General features: G+C 45.2%; 2 pseudogenes; both read right to left on the reverse strand.

The window, feature by feature from the left end:
• Positions 1-7556: 7556 nt before the first annotated feature.
• LOC149344240 (uncharacterized) lies at positions 7557-10862 on the reverse strand (annotated as a pseudogene).
• An 826-nt stretch (positions 10863-11688) lies between these two features.
• LOC149344241 (uncharacterized) overlaps positions 11689-22820 on the reverse strand; it is a 36319-nt pseudogene continuing 25187 nt past the window's right edge.

Below are 22820 nucleotides of genomic sequence, written 5' to 3' on the forward strand. Positions count from 1 at the left end.
TTTCTTTTTCCTAAACCGGATGAGATTACATTTGGAGAGATTCAGCGCCATATTCTATTTTTCGCACTAAGAGAACACAGAATTGAGGTCATGTTGTAAAATAGCGGCATCTGCTTCCGAATATACAGCAGTCGTCTGCATAAAGTCTGATTTTACTTGAAATGTTGCTAGTGAGATCATTTATAAATATTAAAAAAAGAAGAGGACCTAAAACAGATCCGTGCGGAACACCTGAAGTCACGCCCACATTTTAAGAACTGATTCCGTCGAAAACTACGCATTGTTTCCTTCCGATAAGATATGCCTTTATCCAGGTTAGGAGTGTAGTAGGGATATTTAAATCTGAAAGCTTCTGTACTAACAGGTTGTGAGCAAATAAATCGAACGCTTTTTGAAAGTCTAAAAAATTACAATCTATCTGACCAGCGGAATTTAAGGAAACGGAAATGTCATGGGTGAATTCTACGAGCTGTGTTTCACACGAGAAACCGGACCTAGATCCATGTTGTGTCGAACAGAAAAAGTTACTAATAAGGGAGTAATTACTCATTGACATCCACCCGAGCGCAGCCATACGGCTACAGCTTTACAGCTTTTCATTGTAGCCGTATGGCTGCGCTCGGGTGGATGTCAATGAGTAATTACTCCCTTATTACAAATCTACTCCACCTTGGGGGATTCCCCTAAACATTGGACCAGAAAAAGTTATTGTTTTGTAGATGGCCAATCAACTGAGTATATATGACATGCTCGAGTGTTTTGCAAGACACGCTCGCCAGAGATATGGGCCGATAGTTGCATGTTTTATTTTTATCACCGCTTTTATACCACTCCCGTTTTGCAGGAAACGAACCTGTCTACGTGCTTAGTGCGGCACTCGTTCTTTTTTCCTCTTCCCTGCACCATATTCCACATACCCGCAAGCTTTATGGGCGCCGTGAATACCACCGGGACATCACATTTCATGGCCACTTTTTTGAGGCGATGGGAGATCTGGTGGATGTATGGCATTGTCACGGGTCTCCGGCGTTGCGGTTCTTCACTTGGGCTGTGCTTCGGTGGGCAACGAGCAAAAAAGAACGAGCAACGAAGGTGGGCAACGAAGAACGAGTGCCGCACTAAGCACGTAGACAGGTTCGTTCCCTGCAAAACGGGGGTGGTGTACAAAATACCCCTCACATGTGGGAATTGCTACATAGGGCAAACTGGACGATGCCTGAATGTCACACTTCAGGAGCATCGCGCCGCTGTTGAATCATTGGCGGGAAGCGGGGAACTGGCAAAACATTGTCGCCATTGTAGTAATTGCACACCCAGGTTCCGCGACACAATTGTCTTAAAAAAATTGACGACGCAGCTTAGCAGGGAAATCTTCGAAGCCTACTGCATAAAAAATGAAAATGACCGTTGCATCAGCTCCACTTCAGTATATTTATCTAAGAAAGAGTTCAACTATCTAGATGCGAACTTGTGCCACGTGCGCCCTCGTGCCTGTGTTATTTGATGGTTTCGGCTGTTTATCAGGTGTGATTACGGTTCCTGTATAAATGTGGTTTTCCCGTAGTAAACTTTAGTTGAAGTTCCGCGTCTTGTCCTGTGCTTTCCTCTCTTCGTCCTGCGTCGTTTTGGGCAGTTGCAATATGCACTCCTTTGTCTACCACCAACTAGCCCGCCTTGTGAACGAAAAAGTAACATCAGCGTTAATATCATTTATATACAACAAAAAAAAGAAGTGCCCCAGAACAGAGCCCTGGGGGACGCCTGAAGTGACAGAACCATAGTTCGAGGAGCGACCACCAACAACTACACACTGCCGCCGTAGGGATAGGTATTCAGAGATCCATACAATGACTCTTTCATTCAAATTGTAGCTGCGTAATTTAGAAACAAGGAGATCATGCGCAACAACATCAAATGCCTTCTGGAAGTCCAAAAAAACGCAATCAATAACTTTGTTTATCAATAGCAACTGCGATATCATAAGTAAACTCAACCAACTGTGTAGAGCAAGACAAACCTTGGCGAAATCCGTGCTGAGCAGGGTTATGTAAATTATGTTTAACGATGTGCGACATGATAGAACTGTAAATTACATGCTCCATTGTCCTGCAAGCTATACCTGTTAGAGACACTGGCCTATAGTTTTCTGCCAAATTTCTCGGTCCACTTTTATGGATGGGCACAACGCGAGCCAATTTCCAGTCTTTTGGCAGAATGCCTTCTTGCAAACTCTTTTCAAATAATCGAGTAAAATACAATGACAATGTATCAGCGCAATTTTTGATGACTGCTGCTGGTAAATCATCTGGGCCGCTTGCAACCGAAGGGTTCACATCGCGCAATAACTTGCGAGTTCCTGCTGTACTAAAGATAACTTCTGGCATAAGAACAGCACTTGCTGGAATCTTTAAAGCTCGCGAGTGGGATGAAGTAAATACCGACATGAAATATTTACTGAAGGTCTCAGCCTTACATGCGTCGTCTCCAATGAGCGTATCACCACTTTTTATCGTTGGTACCGAGCAGCCATCTTCGCTGCGACTGCGAACATGTTTCCAGAATTGCTTCGAATCCTGTACCAGCCTGTCTCCAAGTGAAGAAAAGTAAGAAAGTTTCGCTGTTTCTGCTAGCGATTTAAACTCATATTTCAACCTTTTTAGTTAAGCTAGATTCCCAGGGCAACACCTTTTACTAAGTTTCAGATAAACCCGCTCTATTCTTTTCGTGAGAGCGCGTAACTGGCTGTTGAACCATGGTTTGTTTTTAGCTCTTCTGGGAGATATAATTTGCGTGGGGATGAACATGTCTTGTAGCTGTGAGAGTTTTTCTTTTAGAATGGTCCATAACTGCTCAGTACTAAGTTCATCAGCCAAAGTATCGAAAACCAAAAAATATGATTCTAACTCTATGTTAATGCTATCATAATTTCCCTTACTAAATACATAGACCTTTCGCATGAGTTTCTTTGCTACAGAAACATTTGCAATTGAAATGTCGGCTATCACTATATTGTGATCACTTATTCCGGGCAGTACTCTAACATCTGTTATAACGTTCGGGGTATTACACAGCAATAGATCAAGAAAATTCCCAGAGCCATCATTGCGAGACACATCATGAATGCACTGATGGAACTTAAATGAATCAATTAAATCGAAAAATGTCGAGTACAAGGAACCTTGAGCACTGTCTCTCGGGGAACTGGCTGACCAATCTATGCCAGGGAGGTTGAAGTCACCGCCCAACAAGATAGGATCACCTTCAACAGTGACCAGAATACTTGACAGGTGCTCAAATTCTGCTCGCGATGAACCAGGTTGGAGGTAGAATACCCCAATTTTCAGGCTTTTTCCATTCGATAATCTTAATTTACAAAACACAGACTCCGTAACAGTAGAAGAGTCTAACATTACACATGGTATTCCCGAAGCAACGAGAATGAACACACCCCCGCCTCTTGTGCAACGATCACGACGAAAACACTGATATCCGGAAGGGAAAACCTCAGAATTCAAGACAGACGAATCGAGCCATGACTCAGTACCAAGAACAATTGATGGATTTGTAGATTGAACGAGAAGACAGAATTCATCAATTTTATTTTTAATGCTCTGGCAGTTTATGAGCAGCAAACTCAGCGGCCTTGTTTTCAGGGACGAGCCCAGTGGTCACAGCTCGACCACACCCCCTGAATCGCTATCATACTGATAACGTTTTCCGTTTAAGTAAAAGGACGGAGATTTTCGTCCTTGAGCCGGCACACGTCGTCCATGAAGGTAGGCTCCGAAGACGTTCTTCCAGTAGTCTGGCACGCAGATAAAACCTGCATTAATAGAAGAACAGTTGAGATGGGCATTGCCATGTCGCCGGTTCCACGCCCCCTTAATCCTTTATGCACTCCCACAGTTGTACTTTTTATCCCTTCCCATGTGATTTCAACTTTATTATCTCGGTAGGTAGAAAATCAATTACCTCATGACCAATACTTACATCTTTTAACATGTTCCGCAGGAGTTCCCTGTTCACGTTATCGTATGCACCGCTTATGTTCAGAAAGGCTAATTATGATGTCAATGCATATTAAAGGACCCCAGGTGGTCGAGACCTCCGAAGCCCTTCACTACGACGTCTGTCATAGCCTGAGTAGCTTCAGGACGTTAAAACCCCTTAAACAAAACCAAACCTATGCACATTTCAGTCAACTAGCTTGCGTGAATGCGCCTGAATAAATTTGTTTCTGCACACCTACGTCCCGTAAACTTTCGTTGGAGACAATGCTGAAGGCTAGCATGCACTAAAGTTTCAGTTTTGTGTGCCTGGCTCTTACGTAAGCTTGTAGATTAACGTTGACAAGTAGGCGGCGATAGTTCGCCCGCTTAGGGGGAATTCGTCCGTATGTTTTCTAGTGTGCTCGGGTCTATAAGTGTCGCTTGAGGCTTTCGCCTTTCTCCATCTTACCTGAAGCACATACAATTAGTCATGAAATTTTGACTGTTTTCCATATAGTTGGGCGGCTGCGGCGTTCCTAAGTCTAACAAGATGTGGCGTTCTCAAGTGGATCGCCTTTGCATGGATTCTTACGCACCTGTGGCCGTGAAGAGAAATTGTGCCAGCCTCGCCGTCTCGGTGGTTGCTGTTTAGTTTAGTCTGTGTTGTCACTCGGCTTTGGACAGGTAAGTCTTTGCAAGGTGGCAGCTTAAGTGACAATAGTGTCCATTCCTCGTCTCAGGTTTGTGTTCTCAGATCATTCGGCACTCTTTGGCGAGGGGAACGTGCAAACACAGCTAGGCTGAACTGGCTACCGGCCCAGTACGACTGGGCTGGTCCTGGCTTATGTATTAAAAAAAAGTCCGAAAATATTTTCTTACTACCACAGGAGATGTAGCTACTGCAATTTGCGTTATCTTTTTCGTACCTTATGCTAAAAGCGCCGGCATAGCATACATTATAACATCTCGCAAAGTGTTGCGTATAGAGTACGCAAGCGCTTGTAAGGGACACTAAAACTATATCGTTTTGCCCATTACTGCAGATGAAGAAAAAACAGACAAACTGATAACGTGAGAAATGGAAACAAACAATCTGAGAGATTTTACGAACCGCTTAGATGCAGGGGCAATGCGGATTTCATGTATCGCACGAAAAAAATGAAGCGGCGTGCTTATCAGGTGGGGCACTAGCTGTGAGAAAAATGATGAAGGTTCAACGACGGCATCAGTCAATTGGTTCTAAGAATTGCAAAGTGAGCATGCGGTGGTGCCCAAGAAATCCAGAGTAATACTTTTTGCTTTTCCCGCGATTACCAGATCGGAGATAAAATGCGAAATTCATGTTTCCATCGACGGTCTGGAGATTAATATTGTACGTTGCTTCTTTCAGTTCATTATTGTGGGAGAAGAGGAAGCATACAGTTCGAATGGCAATTTATTATAGTTTCGAAAACGTTCAAATATCATCCAAACGTAATGACATTAAATATTCCGGTCTAACCGCTATATATTTGCATTACACTACAATTACCCTCGTTTGGAATTCCGCTGAGAAATATACGCATCTGTTCGAACCGGATCCACTTAGGTTGAAGTCGAAGTGGACCCCAACATTAAGTGGAGAGTTTTCGGTTCCAAAATGACGAGAAATACTTGTTTCGAATGAAATAAAGTGACGTCATGTTACGCGTAAGCTTCATCAACTGGCGACTCGTGTGTAATCAATAGATGAACTGATTTTAATTTCCAGCGTATCTATGACTGTCTACGTTATGAAAATTGAAATGATGTGTCCTCTGAAACCAACATTAGTAGTCAAGCGGTTTTTGGTTGGTCGTAGGCTTACGCTATGTTAGTTGGCGACATTAATTGGTGACGCTAATTTGTCATCTTAATTTCGTTGATGTCTTAGGTTCTGCAGCCAACTGTGCGGTGTGAAGCAGTCGCACAGTGCATCATTTTACCTTACGCAACCCCGACCTGCTTCGCGGTCGAGGGGTTGCATGCCTAGCTTGCCACCCAAGGGGAAGCATTTTGAGCACCTGCTCGATAATTTGCATTCTTAGTGCAATTGATTTAATTTCTTCAGTTATGTCAGGATTCCCTCGATCAATGATAATTACCGTCGCACCGCCGAACCCCGAGTTTACGCCTCAATGGCACATGTAATGGAATGGCGTGAAAACCATGTGGACAGGTGCGGCATGACGTCAGGTTACGAAAGGTATGGCTTCCGCGAACGGTGCCGGCCGGTGAACCTCAAAATAAACGGAGAGCATACAAGCATTGCGTCCGTGCTGCAGTCGCCTCAAGCACTCAAAGAATACTCAGAAGGCTTAAAATAAAAGGAAAAAATTGACGGGCGATACAAGCAATCGAGGCGTGGGGAATGGGCTATCGAGCCGTATTTTTTACATTCCCGCTGTGGTCATAACGTCCCGCCGTTTTATGTGACTGGCCCCATGCTCGTCATATGGCGTTGCTGGTTCAGATTTCTCAGAATGCCGTGTGACGTAATGCAAGCTGCGTTTGGAAGCGATTGATTGTTGATAAAGACGTTATCCAAAGCACACCACGCCCCACGCTTGCAGTATTAAACGCAATTTTAAAGGCTGCACCCGTGGCCGAGTGGTCTAAAGGAGCGGCCAGCGAAGCACATCTGTTCAAGGTGCCGCGGGCGTGAGCAACATGCTCAGTCAGTTAAAACACTTCCACCACTATTTTATTTGGACTAGATATCGCATACAAGCACCATTTTCTGCCGCGGATGAGATGCGTTGCGTCACCTTGTGAAATCTGCACACTGATTTGCGCACCTTTGTTCACGTAATCGTGGCAAAGTACGCCGCTTGAAGGCATGCGCGACAAAAGCCATACTGAAACCACTTTTTCAAGGACAATATTTGAAAGGCCCTAATGGCAACGAACGAAAGAAATTCTGCACCACTTTTTTCTCTTTGGTAGCAGCGTAGGCTGGCATGGTTTTGCGGCTGGAACATCGATATGATGAGCATCTTGTGCAACAGCATTCTCAAAAGCGACACAGAAAATGCTATTATCGTTTCCAGCCATCGAATTAAATGAAATGCTGTGTCCGGCCCTCCACAGATTTTATAGACAACAATGCAACTTGTGTTTCTCGCGATCAGGTATAAAGTGCGAACGATAAAAACAATGCATATAAAATGACACTATCAGTCAGCTCAAAATTTCCACCATTTTCACAGATACTTGTGCCGAAATTTAAAAGAGGTTAAAAGAGGTTGCAATAATAAATAAGGCGCAGAACACAACTCTAAAATTCGTTTTCACAATCTTAGGGCTAGAGAGGAATGATGCCGAGAAGCCCGACCGGAGCTTTGGCGATCAAGCAACGCCACAACATCGTGACTCTCAAGCATGTCCACCATTTTCTGGTTCAAAAACTCAGACGCTTGTCTTGGTGGATACGATTTGGCGGCAGATGAGAAATATTTTCTAGCGGTTCTACTTTCTGGGCGAAGTTTATATGCTAGCCCCAATGCTAGCAAGTCTGAAGGCATGGTGTTGTGGTCTATGCCACCGGGTTTAAAAGCGGCGTGGGCCGCAGTTGTGCGGCCTCGGAACGGAAACAAGATCATGCGTCTCACAAAGAACAGTGCGGTCAGCAGAATACGCAGATTCCGTGTACAATTTCCAGTAGGCGCCGTCTGTGTCAATGAGTGAGGGTACGATGATATCGAAGCGCACCGGTGGCACGCCGGGTATCCAACCATGCACATGGATAGACTCCGCAGCAGGTAGGAGTAGGCGCAAGTTGTGCAGCGAGCGTGAAAATTGTTCCGACGCTATCCCTGCCGTCGTGACGCAGAGCCGGCGTAGCCGTGGAGCGTCCGTCTGTCCTCGGCAGAGCAAGGACAGGTCCAAGGGGACGACACTGCTTTCCAATTTCAGGCTCTCCACCTGCACCATTACCTGTAACAGGCATTGCAATGATTCGCATGGAGAGTACTGCTGTTTCAAGAGGAAAAGCTGCGGAAGGCATAGAATGCCTTCCAAACATCGACGCTTGGTAAAAAGACAATGTGATTTTAGGAAAGAAAACGGCGCAGGAATTCACTTCTCAATTCACACCTCGAGTGCGCAATAAGGGAAGGAACGAAGGTGGGAGTGAAATATCAAAGAGGTGTCGTAGTGGAGGGCATTGGATACCTATCAGTGACCAGGGATTCTTTAACGTGCAATGCCATCGCACGACACAAGGGTGCCTTTTGGATTTTGCCTTCTGCTAAAGGCGACCGCCGCGGTTGCGTTTGATGCGCGCAAACCGCAGAGACCCCCGTGTGCTTTAAGATGCAAGTGCAAGTCTAAGAATCCCTGATGAGCGAAATTTATCTAAAGCCATGCACTACGGCGCCCCTTTCACAGTTCTTTCCTTCACTTCCTTCTACCATTCCTTTCGGCGAAGTTCAGGTGCCCACAGAGAAGGGAGGCAAATAATGCATTATACCTTTTCTTACACCCAGTTTTCGGTTTCTCAGAGCGGTTGTCTGCGCCGAACGCTTAATGACAGCAACCACTACTCATAGTCCATGAAACATTGTGCAGGAGATGAAGCTGCTAAGGTATAAGCTTATCACCAGATAAAGCCTACGACGCTATCAGCTTTTAATATGGCAATATTCTGGTAGCCTTGGCAATGGCTACGGCAATATTGATAGAATTCTTTCATTTCAAAATACTTGCACGCTGACATTTTTCTAGGTGGATGCTTCGGACTGTTGGTTCATGAGTCAGGGGAAAACCATAGCGCTGAAAAATGTAAAAGACCGAGAAAGCTGTGTGTCCATTTATCTGAGTCGCTGTCTTGACTTTGCGGTACGTTTTTTTCTCTGAAATTTGTTACGCATGAATATAAATGAACAGCGTTTCCCTATCTTTACTTCACTATCTTTATTATTATACTTCTTCAGCTGCGTTACATTGCTCCCTGATGTCGAAATTCTAGGTATAATTTTCTTAACTGTACAGCGAAAACGACAGAACTTGGCCTACTCGCGTTTGAAACATTCATAACCTAGGAAATACAGATCGCTTACGATTGCTGAATTTAATTGCAGAGATGTATGTATCAACCTGTAGCTGCTATATTTTCGACGCACACATATTTATGTAGACTCTGCATCAGAGCGAGCATGAATTCGATGGAGGCCGAATGATATAAGCCCGTGCACGGTGCTATGTCAGCAGACGTTAAAAAAACCTCAGAGGATTTTAAATATTCGCAGCCTTCGTCTCCGGCGTCCCTCTTAGTCTCAGTTGAAAGTTGGAGGAGAGGCTCTTTTGTAGGCACGACACAAACACCACAGGATAAGTCTGGGCAAATCGCCAACAATCCTTACCTCTGTCAACGCCGCTAGTGATTCTTCAGTTGGAAAGCGCCCTAGTCCAAGGTTCCGGAGTCTGAGTTCAAGGACCACGCAGCCCCTGAGGAAGCGCAGATCGCGGATGTGCGGCAGATCGCACAATGTAAGACGCCTAAGGGGGCACAGTAGGCGCAGCCCTTCGAACACCTCTTCGGTACATGTGGAAGGAGCGTTGCAGAAGGCGCAAGTCAGTGGCCGCTCAGTGAGAGCAGCGCGCACGTCTAGCTCTGCCAGCCTGAAGGGCGCCTTGGCGAGCTGTTCGAGGCGCCCGCGTTCACGAAGTGTACAAGATGGCAGGGTCAGTGCGCGTAGGCAGATGAGGCTGGCGTTAGCCAGGAGGGAGCAGCAATCGATGTTCCCTTCAAAATGGAACGCAGCGAGATTCAGCTCTTTCAGTCTGTGGCATCCTCTGAGGAAGTGGAAGAAAAACGTGTCATCGGCGGCACTTGCGGAACACTTCTGGGCCGCTGTCTCTGACGTGGAACACTTCAGCGTCAACGCTCGCGTGTTAGGGTGCAAGTGGTGACCAGCCGCTGCTTCGAGAGTTGCAAACGCGTCATCATTAATGACAATGAAGAGACTCGAAAAATCTCGCCGTACCTGATGTGCAGTTCTCCGGTCCAAGACCACGCAGTTCGTTGATGGCCTCGGATTCTGCCTCACGACTACATTCCGAGATATATTCAAACTTGTCTTGAACAAGCCGAAAACACTTTCGGGTGCGTGTGCTGGACCGCATGCGTCCACAGGCTTCGTGGGCTGCAAGAGTGCGGTCGTCGGTGAAGGTGAATGTTTCAAACTTCCCTGCTGTGCCGCGGTGGTAGCTCTCGAGCACATTGTATGAGGCTGTTTCGAGTGTTCCCCCAAGCATTATCTCGTGGAAGTGCAAATTGCGAAGGCTGGAACAGTGCTCGAGAGTGGAGCACAACAGAAGGTTGTTGACCATGCTATGTGACACCTCAACGTACATGCCGCGCAGGGTTTCAGGGATTTGTGACGGCATGTCATCTCTGGGGCGCTTCCATAAAAATCCCGCGTCATTCTGGTCGACTGGATATCTAAGGATTGACCATTCGAGGAACTGCAGACGACGAAGCCTGTCTCGAAGGAGGCGAAGGACTGCTGTAGGCAACAGACGGGTGTTCGCGCAGCGCAGTGTGGTTAGATTGACGCATATCTGGACGCTGCCTTCCACCGTCCTCGAGTCGGCTGCCAGGAAGTTATTCAGGTCTAATTCAGATATGGCCACCGCCCGCTTCTCGTCCAAGTATTCTCGAAGAGAGCCCGCCGAGCTGTTTGGGTGAAACTTTGTGGTTTGCAGAACGCTGGGGTCTTGAGCCAGTGTTGAAAACACAGACGAAGTTTGTTCAACGGCCATCAGGTCTTCGGGACACAGGAAACCGAAGATGTAGGTGATCATCTCCATCGGCAGAGACAGAAGCAGGCAGCGTTCGTCGCAAGGTGCCATGGCGGCCACCGTTAGTGCTTCAGTGGTCTTTGGGGATATTAGTTTCCGCGGCTGCCGATATCACGGAACGGGCAGGCTGAGACTGAAATACTAGTAGGTGAACCGCGCGTGCTTCTCCCGCTCATGCAGGATGGCAATGGCGCCCAGCTAGTTGGTGAAGATATGATAGTGCGGTTCAGCGCATGCGTGCTGTCTATTATCACACGGCTGTTCCAGAACCACTTTATCAACGCGAATATAATCGTTATCCTGGTACGAAGCATAAAAAACGTCGTTTATGCCACTTGGCGAATTATCAGGACAGCATACGGACTTTCACCCGCATCATTATGAGTGTATGCAACTTGCCCTCAGAAAAATGCGCGTAGCACACGAGAGAAGATGGAACAAAAATTTACCAATTAGGTATCAGTTTGAGTCGAAGTATTCTGGCTGTTAAAGTTAGGAATCATTTGAGGTGCATGTGAACTAAAATAAATTTATGAAATGAAATCAGTGGTGCCATGTTTCCCTGGAAATATTACTACGGCCACTTAATGCGACGCTTATTTGCCTGATATTCGTTCAGTTGAATACTTCTACTTACAGAGTCACAATAAATGATTTAGGGTTTACCTAAGTGTGCTTTAAGCCTATTGCACAAATCAAACAAATTATGGAGGAAAATAATTCCTATTATTCCTAGGTAACAAAATTTAGATTTACATTCGGAAAAAAAAAAACAATTGCTTATGCATGCACGAATGCATGCTAAGAGCTCCCCTGAAAAATCATTGCCAGCAAAGTCCCCAAGGTAATGCAATTTCTTCTGCATTCTAAGCACTGCTCATCCATGGATGCACCACAGCAGAGGCCTTGCCGGGTGGTTGAGCACCCGTCTCGCATGCGGCAGGTACTGGGTTCGATCCCCAGCGCCGCCGGGTATCCACCGGTTGTACAAAGGGTGCAAGCTTTCCCTTGGCCTGTTGCTCGCGTTTTCAACGCTAGTTGCTGGGAAATGGGTATTTGAATCCGCCTTGAGAAGACGGAAAAACATCTTGAGCCGTGACCCTCCTTAGCCACAGATGGCCTTGCGCCATAAAAATTCATTGTCATCGCCATCTTCAATGGACATAGTAGCAAATTTATTTTATACGTACCTAGTATCTCTTGAAAAGACTGCCAACGCTTATTTTTTTTCAGCCGAAAGATGGTCGTGTTCCTGAGAAAATTAAAAATAAAATTCCCGAAAACTTTCAGCATGTAAGTCGGCCTTGAAATTTTCTCACGTCGACATCCCGTGACGAAGCCATCGTGCTACGGCTCTCCGGCCACCCAAAGCAAGAATAGCAGGCCTGCATCATGGTATATGACGTCAGCAACTACCGCGACAGCATCAGCGGTAGACGTACCGCATTCCGTACTATGCGTCAGCACTCTTAAGTACGTGGTTTTTACGTGTCCAGGTGTAGTCCGCCAGCAGTTTGGCAGTCGTGATCTATGAATTAGTGCCCTGTGCATATGTGGACGTCAGCAAAATGGTTGTGTCGACGACACGCACGAACAGGAAGCCAGCGGAGCGGTTTGGCTTAGGTCTAATTCCGCGCAGAGGGAAAGCAGGGACGCTCTCATCTGCAGTGTTTTCATCCTTTAGCGGGGCTCGGTGGTCCTGTGCGATAACATTCGACGAAGTTGTGTACCTTGTATCTACGGGTGCGCTCTCTTTGCTGTTTTCAGCGAGGGACATAGCACAGCGAGTGGAGGAAGTGATTTATTGTTCCCCTTGTTTTCTCATCGAGCGACTGGAGTTCAGCGTTCGTGGGCGTCAGTGTTGATAAACTAAATATTAGAGGTGGAAAATGTGACCTGGACGGAATTTGTATCCTTACTTCGGATACAACAACTTGCAGTGCAATGCGAGTAGTAATCGCATCATGAACGGACAGAACTCATTGAGGCGCATTTGAAAGACTAGATAGAGCGATTATACAAAACTTAAAGCAGGGAAAAATATCCTACAAAGTCCCAACGTAAGGTGCAGACAGAACGCACCTCAATTCAAATATCTCTATGTGGAAATACGGGGTTGTATAGAGAAACCACCGATAACAAGAACCATGCTTCCTTCGCAGAGCAACAGCAGAATCAAAGCCCGCGTGATAAATCAAGACACTAGTCTTAAAGACAAATCTGTGCTGTACGTCGTCGCGCCGAATATTTGTGGCTATAGCTGACCAGCAAGCTGAAAGCATAGCAGCTACTACAATACCAGGGAAATCTACGGAAGAGGCAGAAGAAGCAGCAATGACATGACCATAAAAATGTCACCGCGAATTATCATAATAAGATACTCAAAAATCTGCGATAAGTAACTCTATCAGAGGCAGAATACACCACGCCGCCGCAGAACTAAATATTAAATACCCCTCGCTTCCGCCCCCCCCTCCCACCCCCAGAATCTCGAATGAAAAGTATATGTACGCGCGCACACTAAAACATTTCAGGAAAAAAAAAGGTCACAAACACAGCCCGAGAATTCAATATCTGGGCAGGCTGTTCCCCAGGCACTGGGCCAGATCGGCGAACGAAGGAATGTCTACCCGCCTCTAGTAAAATCAGAATCTTCTGTCAAACTGGTACAAGGGAATTCGAACTCCAGCCCCGCGCTCATGCAAGGCGATTGAACCAAGCTGGCGGCTTTAAACACCCAGGGTCCAAAGCTTAGTAGTAATTGCTAAAATTCACCCACAGATATGCTGTGCAGAATGAAAAAAGCTTCGGAGAGTATGCGAATGTCAACCATATAGTGTGGGGCTGCGCTGGGAACCTTTTCATGCAAATAACCGCAGTGGAGCGGCGGGAGACCACCTGCGCAGGTCGGACGGGTGGCAAAAGAAGGTTTCTAACACAGCCGACCAGGTCGCTAAGATCTAAGAGGTGGTGGTCACTAAGCGACCGCTAAGCGAAAGCCGATTAGAGGATTAACAAAGTTGCGAATGCTCTTATGTATATCCCGTTCGAGTGCATTTTGTGGCATGCTTGTCGCTTCGTGAAAAGCTCGGTTGTTTGTAATCGTAGAACGAAGTACTACGTGTCTAGGCTGCTCTGGTCGGTTCATGCCGTGAGGAAAGAATATCTAGTTCTGCTGGAATTGGAAACGGGAATAAATTTCGCCGCTGCCACACACTCTGGCTCACCTACATTCGTTCGTGTTTATTGCTTCTTGTCCTGGTCATTTCGACGGGGCTTATTGTTGGTGTCTCTTTTTTGTGGTTATGCTGATATTGTTGATGGCGCCGTAGCTGTCAGTTACAGACAGCGACAAAAACGTTCTTGCTTAATATAAACTCATGCTTGCTATAAACATTGATCGGTAGTCGCATGCGCTCTTTCTGAGCAGGAGTACCAACAACAACATTTTATCGTGGCCATCTCTATGAGGCAGCTTCTTCGAGCTGTTGAGTCCAATTGGAAAACAATAACTTTACTGTGTCGTAATGCACTGAGGCAGAGTTCTCTTGGGCCGCAGAACGCGAGTCTAAATTCTCCGAGACGCAGCATCTTGGGACGAGCTGCTCATTTGTATACGACTTCTTGCACCAGGCGTCCCAAAGAAATTTTGCAAGCGAACTGCCAATAGCACGCAGTCGGTTGCCCGACGGCACTTCTCCATTGCCATCAAAATAGCGCAGTACGCGAAAGCAGTGACCCATTCGCGAAGAAGCCTCCGCAGTTGTTAACAAATTAATGCCGTTTTTTTTCTTTGTCCCCTTTGTCTACACAGTCCACTTCAATTCCATCGAAGAGAACCCATTCACTACCGCTGACTCGTCGGCCTTGCGTTCAGCGCTGTTTATTACCCAGTTCTTGTGTCGTCTTATGTGACGGGTAAGTTTGGATTCATTTTCCGGCACTGCGAGTAAATGCTCTTACTTTACAAATACTTCATTCTTGAGCTACCATCACTTTTCATTTATCCTTCCGAGACTTCTTCATGGAAACATTTGCCCTGAGTTTAGCGCACTTAAAACAATCTCCGCCAAGAAAGACAATTTGCAGAATTACCGCGGCCACATAACACTTATTTATTGACAACTCCATGGTTGAGTTCGAGACCTGACCTGACTTCTCATCTCATGAAGACAACCATTTCCCCAAAAGTATACTCCAGGGTAATTACTGCCTTGAAATACGTCTGAGCATCATAACTCATACGCTCCAGACTTGTCTGGTCTTCATATTACTCTGGAATTTCCTTTGCCTTTCGTCCTAATAGTCTTTCGTGGTTTCCCACGTTTACGTTACCCTTGTTTAGCCGTACGCCGAGATATTTGTGCTTCTCCACCCTAAGTATTCAATAATCATGGTAACCTATTCAACTATATCTTCCAACATTATCAAATTTAATTTATTTGTGCTGATTTTAAGCCCAGGAGCATCAGATACACCTCATGAGATATTCACGAGGGGCTATATAACTGATTATCAGCTCAGACTGCATCGTTTCTGTATACAAGGTGTAAAACTTAGCATAAAAGGTAAAAATAAATTCTTCCAAAACTACGGACACAAGCCCGATGCGATTTTCACAGAAAGCAGCACGAAAGTGTGAGAATTTTCTCGGGAAATTTTTATCATTAGATTTTTTACATTTACAATACAAAAGTGCATGTTTAGTTGTGTCAGTAGCCTCCAGAGTGTAACTGCAGCGCCACGTGTCGACGACAAATATCGGAATAAAATTTGCCGTTTTCAGTAGACAATCCACCCCTTTCTCTGCGTTTTTGTAAAAACTGCACTGTGCATCCCAAAGTGCTCCTCCGATTATTTCATTCATACTCTTTTTTGACTTCTAAATCACCCACTATTAAAACGTGCACCCGTTCCTCCGCGATAGCTTCATTAGCTTATAAGAGAGACTGTATCCTTCTGTCTCTGTAGCATAGCTTCAATATCAGTCATAAAAATCAAGAAAAGAAAAGGTGGTAACAAAGAAACGTGTATTAATCCTTTGTGAACTCCAATTGCCAGTCTGTTCAGTGCTTCCCACGTAATTTTAACTTTATTATCCCGGAACATTTCAGGTAGCTCAAGTGTTTCATCAGCGAGGCTGCCCACTTCGGGTATTTTGCAGAGATGCCCAACATTTATGGTACTGCCGAACCGCTCATATCCTGGCAGGTCAAAGTGAGCCACCTATTTTTCGTTCTTGCTAGTTTAGATATTATGAAACCTCGATCAAGCCTTCATCCGAGCTTCTGCCTATTCTGAGATAATGCTGAATATCTAGAATTAACTTACATCAAAGTTTTAAACTAGCACCAGCTGCATTCTGCCAAGAAACTGCGCTAGAATAATTTATCAAAGCGTGCACACTGCGCGGTAGAGTCCTTTCTTTTTTTCGCCCGACCCGAAAGACGCACGAAAGAACCGAAAGACGCGGGATTTCGGCCGCGGCGGCCGAATTTCGATGAAGGCGAAATTCTAGAGGCCCGTGTACTGTGTGATGTCAGTGCACGTTAAAGAACCCCAGGTGGTCGAAATTTCCGGAGCCCTCCACTACGGCGTCTCTCATAGCCTTAGTCGCTTTGGGATGTTAAACCCCATAAACCAACCAAACCAACCCTTCTTCAGATAAAATGTATAATGTCAACAGCCGCAACAAGATTCACTCCTCGCCATAAAGAGGAAGAAGTGCCCTTTAAAGGCTTCCCTACAATTTTCACGAAATTAACCTGTTTGTCGCTTTCGTGAACCTTTCAAGGTGGAGCAAGAAATTTTTTCCAAAATGTCAATGTCCGGTCAAAGATAGTGACGCGTCAAAGAAGCATCCATGATGTGCTTGTTCGTTCTTTCATTTTTTTTGCTCATAATAATTTTTTCCCATACTCTCGTTCGCTTGTTTTTTCTTTAGTTTCTTCGTCCAAAAAATTTGCCTTTTCCAACCAACTTCCAGCAACATCAGCTGTCGGCGGTGCAACTGCAGGGCCATTGCAAACATAGCGGATAATAACCAAAATAATTTTTTTTGTATATATCGTTTCACAGCACAAAAAGCCCTATAACAGGTCCTGCTATTTAAAATCGTTTGATCAGGTACTGGTGCGAGTAAAAAAGATCAGCTCACGGGATGGGCCACCGGAGCGGCAGATGACGCGCGGCATTGCGGTTGACGATAACGGCGGTGGCAAGAGTTCCACGTAGTTTCCACTATTAGGGGGCATCAGTTCGCAGATCTCGCCTTGCGAAGAATTTTCCGTCACAATCTTACAGTGCGGAATCTAAGGTCTGCCTGGATTTGAAGGATGCGCTTGGCTGGACCTTGAGTGCGCGCAGATGGTAGGCGCAGCCGATTGAAACTTCAAGCGTCAGCTGGTGCGTTAGGGGAAGCGCGTTCTCCTCCACTCGCGGAGGGAGCCATGATGTTAGTTGCGCTCAGTATCTTGGCTCGCTGCCATGTTTACTGTGGACAACAGAAATGTGCTGCGTTGGAACGACAGAGAGGTCGTCGCGAACATGAGTCTATTCATCCGAAGATGTGCCTCGACTCAAGGAAGAACATACGAAGAAACTACATACACGGCAGGCCGCGCTCTAACACGTGGCAAAATGTGCGTACACTCTAAAAAAAAGTTCTGATCTCAGTCTTAAATGAAGTGGGCACAAGATCTACTCAAACACCGAGAAGAAACACATACGACGACTGACAAGCGCTACTACCAACTGTTTATTTGCGTGTGACACACGGAATATGAAGAGCCCGCCGCGGTGGCTGAGTGGTAATGGCGCTCAGCCGCTGGCCCAAAAGACCGGTGTTCGATCCCGGCCGCGGCGGCTGAATTTCGAATGAGGCGTAATTCTAGAGGCCCGTGTACTGTGTGGTGTCCGTGCACGTTAAAGAACCCCAGGTGGTCGAAATTTCCGGAGACCTCCACTACGGCGTCCCTCATAGCCTGAGTAGCTTTGGGACGATAAACCCCAATAAACCAAACCTAAACCAAACCAATATGAAGCAAAAAAAAAAACGAGCATGCGCAAAGGCAGTGCAGGCACACACGTCATACCACCGCGTTTCGATTATGGCAAAAAAAAATGGCCGCTGCATTAATGACCAGCTTCGGGAGCATGAGAAAAATTTAGAAAATAACGACAGTACGTCAAATGTTCTATGGAACATTTCTTCCAGCGTCAGCATGCGTAGGGCAAGATTTGACAACAATAAGATTTTAGGCAGGAGCGCTAATGCAAAACCTCGGCTTGTGCTGGAGGCCTTCCACAATAAAAGGCTGTCTGATCGCTGCGCGAGTGATGCTTCTTTGCAGATTTATTCCGCTGAACGTGCTTATCTTAATTCTTTTTTTGCCATAATCGAAAAGCTGTTGCATGACGTTTGTGCATCCACGGTCTTCGCGCATGCTTGTTTTCTTTGCTTCATATTCCGTGTGTCACACCCCTCTAAACAGTTGGTAGTATAGTGCTTGTCAGTCGTCGTATGTGTTTCGTCTCGGTCCCTGTCTAAATTTTTGCGTCCACTTCATTTATCTCCTGCAACGCCAAATTTCCCAACAGCATGTTTCTCTAATCTTAGTCTTGTTGGGGGGTAAGTCACTTGTCGCTAAGCTTATACGTTTTTTGGCGTAAGGTTACGCTGTCTCTCGGCGGCTAAGTGTTTATGCTCTCGCAAACAGTTAAATGTTACGCTTCAAGTAGCCTAGACTTGCGCTGCCATAAGAAGAGTAACTCTAAGCCAACTAGGTGTAACATTACGCATTTCTAAGAAGGGAAACTGTTAGCCTGAGGACAGCATATAGCATGAAAGGTGCAAGTGTGCCCCTTTAGCAGGTATATTTATGCTACGTCAAGAAGTACAAAGTTACTTTGTCCAAGTCTAAACCCACACCGTGATAAAGAGGGCAAAGTTTTCAACCCTGTGGTGCAAGCTTATACCCTCACAGTATTGATAATGCTACACTTCTAGCGCCACAAAGTATGCTCTATTGCAAAGGATAACTATGCACTATCCGTGGGTACATAAACACGACGCTCCGTATTTATCTGTCCGGACTGTAAAAAGTATCCTACACAAACCGCTGATCTTTATCTGCTCAAGGACGGACGAGAAGGTAGCTTATGATAGTGTGCGTTTTTTTATCAATAATTCAACACCGGAACTTACAGGTTCACACAAATATCTCTAGATCTCTAGGCATTTTGTATAAAGTGAGATATTTGGTTCCCAGCTCTATTAAACGTCAGTTGTATTTTGCTTTAGTACAGTCTCATTTACATTACTGTCTGTTAATCTGGGGCACCACTACGAAGACAAACTTGCGCAGACTTGAGAGATTGCAAAAACGAGCTCTGCGTTGCATAGAAGATGTAGGTCCGCTAGAACATACATACCCATTATTCTTAAAACATAATTTACTCAAGATAAATGGACTCTTACAGCTAAAGCTTGCATATCATATTTATCGTGAAGTCACCGGTGACCCAGTTTCCTTTTATGCTTTATACTTCCCTAACAATAAACCCTATGATTTCAGGTATAGTCATTTTCAAATGCCTCTGTTGAGAACGAATTATGGTATGCAGCACATTGATTACTTAATTCCTGATTTACTTAATAAACACCCACGTATTATGGAACTTCTGCAGCAGCCTCGTTCCCCCCGTAACTTCAAGAACAATGTTAAAATGTACCTTCTGTCCCTGTCTCCTCCATAAAGTGTCCAGTTTCTAGTTTTTTTTTGTTTTTTTTTATTCGCTGGGTGTATGTCCAGGTTCGCTATTTTTGGTTTTCTTGTCCTAAAGACGTAGGAGGCATGCGATGCGGTTTTCATTGTTTTTGGTTTGCGTGCTATTTCTCCCCTTGCCTGTATGTTAATTCTGTGTATCTCATTGTTTGCTATTTCAATTTTTTGTTTTGTCCCACAGACATTTTAACTATGCGTTGTTGTTTCCTTCATTTTTCATTGCATCTGTGTTAATTATGTGTAACTCATTGATCTTTACATATAATTCATGTAGTACGTATGCGATGTTGTTACTTTTCTTGTTTTTCCTTTCTGTACTTTACTGTGTAATTTGCCACCCCCCTGAGCAATGTAACGGGTGACGGGGGCCAGGTCAGGCAAAAAATGAATTGCCTTTTGTCCCGTCACCTCTGACAAATCGATGTCAAAATAAACTTCACTTCACTTCAGCCGCCGCGGTGGCTCAGTGGCTATGGTGCTCGGCTGCTGGCCCGAAAGACGCGGGTTCGATCCCGGCCGCGGCGGCTGAATTTCTTTGGAGGAGAAATTCGAGACCCGTGTACTGTGCGATGTCAGTGCACGTTAAAGAACCCCAGGTGGTCGAAATTTCCGGAGCCCTCCACTACGGCGTCTCTCATAGCCTTAGTCGCTTTGGGACGTTAAACCCCATAAACCAACCAACCAACTTCACTTCACATGGACTGCCCGGAATCAGTGAGAAACTGGAGTCGTATGCGCGCGTAATTTTCATCTAGGCTAGCCGATAGCCGATTTCAAAGCCTGCAGCGTCTAGCGAACTGCGCAGGAACTAATATCCTTGCTCGGATCTGGGGTTGGTCTCGCGGTGGCGCAAAAAAAAAAAAATCCTGTAAAATTTGCTGCTCCACTCGCCTAGACGAACATTTTCCACGTAAACAAATGCAGTTTTCCGCAGATTACAATTCAGGCAAGTTTCGATGTTAAATTACTTATTGAAAACGCAGACTGTCATAAGCTAACCTATGGTCTGTCCTTGAGCCAAAAGAAGGCAGTAGTTTGCGCAAGAGAATTTATTTACAACTCAGACAAATACAGAACAGTTCAGTTGAGTTGAGTTGAGTTGTATGCTACAGGTAGGATTAGAAATAATACGAAACACTCTGTATACGGTCCATACAAGTGTATTAGTGCGTTCTGTAGCGTAAACCTCCATACTGAACCCAGAGCGAAATTTGAACCTACGGTGTGAGCCGTAGTCTTTCTGTAAGTGTAGGCAGCATCGAAATGTTGCGATAAATATTTCATGTGAGAGGGGCCTTGTCAACTTTTGTACAGGGGCAGGTACTACTGCCGATTGAACACCTAGGATTCAGCAAACAATCGGAGAAAGAAACCTACCACCGTATTTATTGTGCCACATGCTACACCATATTAGAGAAATGGTCCTGGCAGTCTCCATACAGAATGCGGCCGTACGTACTATACATTTGACATGCACAGAAAAGAAAACATATAATAAATTTTCCGGCCGCAGAGCTCAGTACGACGTAGTCATAGGCTTATTTAGTTCATGTCTGAAAATGTAAACTGCAACAAAAGGCAGGGATAAAGGAAGACACATGAAAAAAATGCCACAAATGAAGCCTTCTAGCCATTAATAAGAATGAAACTCAGAAAAATTATGCAGAAAAAACAAAACGTCTCAAATGACAGCTACTTAATCAATAGCATACGCTCACATAATGACAGGGAAACTGGCTTCTGAGGAAAAAATTCATGCTCTGAACCATAAAGAACAAAAAAGTTGTAGGCAACTCGGATGCAGGACTACTGGGAGGGTGATACGAGAAAAAGAAAAACGTGCAAGAAATAAAAACTAGTAAAAGGAGATAAATAAACTGCAATTGAACAAATCCCTCTCTCCATCATCATGCGTTTAGTTCTCCATATTTTTATTTACCTTCGATTTTAAATGATATTGCTGCACTGTTGGCCATTTACTGGCGCCGCCGTGCGGTTCGACAGACAGCACGCGCAGGCCTTCCTCGGCTTCCCCTGCTCAAGCGTGGGTTGGCTGAAGGTGCCGGCTGTGCAAGTCCTCGTGTGTCCTTCTACCCTTTCTGCGAAAGATCTGCCGCCTCTAGGTGAAAGTACCTTATTCCCTCACCATCCCCTCCGCTCGGTTTTGCTGCTTTTCCATTCCATCATTTACGCGTTTTCATTTCTGCGTTGAGAATTTACCTTCCCAGTAGGCGGATTTCTTGGATGGCTAAGGAGTTATGCAGCCTCTGGTAACAATATGGCTGTGGTTTCTGGTACACTATATGTTTTGTTGCCCACAGTGTGAACTTTTTTTTTGAAAAAGTTAGTTTAGTTTAGCTTATGGGGTTGAACGTCCCAAAGCAACTAAGGCTATGAGAGACGCCGTAGTGGAGGGCTCCGGAAATTTCGACCACCTGGGGTTCTTTAACGTGCACTGACATCGCACAGTACAGGTGATTACCTGGGTGTCAATGAGCAATGTCGCCAGCTGTGATTTTCAGTATGTTCGGCTTTCCCAGCATATATTACCTGTCAATTCATTTCCTATTTGTAAGCAGCAGGAAGCCTGCGCCTGTGATGGCATTTCGGGGTGCATCCCACGGTCGCCGCCTTCTAATACAGTTTAAATTAGTGGAGAAAGCCCTGGAAATAACGAAAACGCTAAGCACTATAAATTTTAGGCTACCGTTTCTAGAAAACAAGGAAAAGCTTGGGGCTAAAAGTGCAATAATAGCAAGACCAACTTACACATCTATAGAGTCGTTTCCAATCGTGTGGAAATGAGGTGACGTCATATATACAAAATTACACAGGCTTATATTAAAGGCAGTTTTTTATTCAGGTTCATAAACTGTTTAATACTGCACTTCTACATTTTGCCTGGGCAAAATGATTTGTTTACCAGACCAGCCTTCACTGAAAGACTACATTATCTACACAAGCAGCATGAAATAATCTCCGTCTAAAGCACTATTTTTTGAGCAAATTAAAACCTGGACTTTTTATATGCATAGTGCTCCTTCATCCAATGCTTGCAGCATATTTCAAAGTAATCCTCATGCATTACATGTGACCGGAACAGTAGAATGGAACCTCTCTATTGCATCTTTTCATATGGTTTTGGTTTTGGGGGGTTTAACGTCCCAAAGCGACTAAGGCTATGAGAGACGCCGTAGTGAAGGGCTCCGGAAATTTCGACCAC

The sequence above is a fragment of the Amblyomma mixtum genome, chromosome 5, assembly GCF_055824585.1.
Source record: "Amblyomma mixtum isolate Tamu chromosome 5, ASM5582458v1, whole genome shotgun sequence".
In the NCBI taxonomy this organism is placed as follows: domain Eukaryota; kingdom Metazoa; phylum Arthropoda; class Arachnida; order Ixodida; family Ixodidae; genus Amblyomma; species Amblyomma mixtum.